Raw genomic sequence first — 2605 nt, 5'->3', positions numbered from 1 at the left:
ATGGAAACAAGTGAAGGAGCAGAACACTAATATCTTGAACCAGGGCAGTGGGAGAAATGGGAAGAGCCCCACACGGTTTTAGAAGGCATTCTCTCAAATGACCTAAGAATTTTCCACAAAGCTCCATCTTCTAAATGTTCCAATGCCTCTGAATTGTGCTACCCCTAAAGGTCAAGTCTAACATATTGACCTTTGGGAGACATTCAACATTCAAACCATAGCAACATTTGCATCTTTTAAAAAATTATTTGTTGCATATGTCTTCAAATAGTAGTCTTGCTTTCATATGCTTGTAAGTATATACTCATTGTTTACAGCGCCATGATTTGATTATTATCTTTCCCACACTACAGTTTGGTAATTTTGTCAAAAGCCAACACATTGTATATGCACATATTTGCACGTGTATTTCTGGAATCATTCTATTTATATACTCTATGCTTTAGTATCTTTATGTGAGCATTATGCTGCACTGATTACTGTACTTTAGAGTATGATTTTTTAAATGAGAAGGTGTGAGTCCTCAAATTTTTTTTAAAAAGGTTTTTGGACTACTTGTGATCCCTTAGATTTACCTATGAATTTAGGATGAATTATTCTATTATTGTTAAAAACGTTGTTGAGTTTTTGGTAATTGAATATGCAAGTAATATTGTTTAGTGTAAGTATTTCAACAATATTGAATGCAGCAATTTAGGTATATGGGATATCTTTCCACTTATTTTTCATTCATTTTTTACAATATTCAATGTGCAAGTATTTTGCTTCATTAATTAACTTAAAACTAAACATCTCATATACTTTATTTTCATTGTAAGTGTAATTTTCTAATTTTTTTCTTTTTTTTAAGACTAGGGCTCACTGTGTAGTTCAGGGCATGGCCTCCAACTCAAGGTGATCCTATTGCCTCAGTCACCTGGGAGCTGTGATTATAGGAATCCATCAGCATTCCAGGCCCTAAAATTTGTTTTTCTTAACGTTTATTGTTAATTTTTAGAAATAACTTAAATTTGAGTATTGAGTTTGTATCCTGAAACTTTTCAAAATTTTTATTACAAATAACAGGTGTCTTTACATGTGAAATATTGGATGTTTTCCACATATTCTTAGTTACTTTTCCCATTACCGAAACAAAATACCCAATACCCAAAGTTAAAGTAGGAAAGACTTATTTAGCTCAGCGTTTGTAGAGGTTTAGTCCATAACTGACTGGTTGCAAGGAAAGGTGGAATGGCAAGCAGTCATCACAGAGGAGAAAGAGTTTATGCCAGGCATAAAGTATCAAAACAAGTAAAGGACAACCACAGTACTTTTATCCCTTATATCTTATCCATGATACTTAGGGCAAGTTCTACTCTCATACTTAATCCTAGTGCCTTTAACTCTAAAATTGCATCATGAATTCATTCCAGCATCACACATTCTAGATCCAGCCACCTCTGAAAAAGCCCCAACATGACATTATAAGGCCTTGAAAAGACATCTACACAAGGCATAACATTCCAACCCTGGAGGGCCAAAGAGTCTCGCACATCTCTTTTTGAAAAAGTTATGTAGTCCACCTCTAAGAGTTGCCAAAGTCTTAGCAGTTTCAGCACTGCTGAACAAAGTCTAAAGTTTCCTCTGAGATTTAAGGCAAACTGTTAGCTACAAGTATAAACGCTTCCAACACACAACATCTCAAGATAAACAGTACTATTCTGAAAGGTAAAAAAGGGGAATACAAAGGAATTGTACAAAAGCAACACCAAAATTCATCAGGGCAACATGAAATCCTGTAGTTCCACATGCAGCATCTGTGGCAAGATGTGAACATCAAAGGCTTGGGGAACCTGCCGCTGTGGTGCTGCAGTTGATTTTAGCTCCCACAGCTTTTTTCTTGTGATGACTCTATTCCCCTCTTGCAGTTTTTTTCTGATGATCCACATTCCTAGATTCCCCAAACTTCTGATTTTTGCACTGAACCTTGGGCTTCACACTCACAGATTCAATATGGCACTTTCAGGCGCACATTCCTAGGCCTCTTCTGAAACCTGGGTGTAATTCTTCATGACAGCTTCTCTAGGCTGCCACCACTTTAGAACACAATGTTATGGGAGCTCTCTTCTCAACATACCTTTTCAATTTTGAGTATAAAAACTGTAAATTCCTGCATGTTCATGTGTTGTCTTCAATCCATTTTTGCTGTTGTGTTCTTCTGAAGTACTTGGTATTTTCTTGCTAGTTTATGTCTCTTCTTACTTATTTTATCAAAAAGTTTGTCTCTTTTGTTAACTTTTTCAAAAACACAGCTTTGTTTCATAGATGTTTTGTATATTTTCTCCATTTTATATATATCTGTTCCAATTTTGTCTCTTTTCTACTATTAGGAGGTTTTGTTTTTTTTTCTTATTTTTCTACTTGTTGAAATATCATGATAGATTGCTTATTGTAGCTCTTTTACTTCTGTGATGTAGGCATTGCTATAAAATGGCTTCTAAGTACTGCTTTTGCTATATCCTATAGGATTTGATATATTGCTTCTCTGATTTTTTTAACATTTTTAATTTTTAAAATAATTTTTGAATATGACAAAATTCCTCACACCTAAAATATAAAGGAGGGA

This window comes from Fukomys damarensis, unplaced genomic scaffold (assembly GCF_012274545.1).
Source record: "Fukomys damarensis isolate Sample0158 unplaced genomic scaffold, DMR_v1.0_HiC HiC_scaffold_39, whole genome shotgun sequence".
NCBI lineage: Eukaryota > Metazoa > Chordata > Mammalia > Rodentia > Bathyergidae > Fukomys > Fukomys damarensis.
This window is presented reverse-complemented; position numbering follows the sequence as displayed.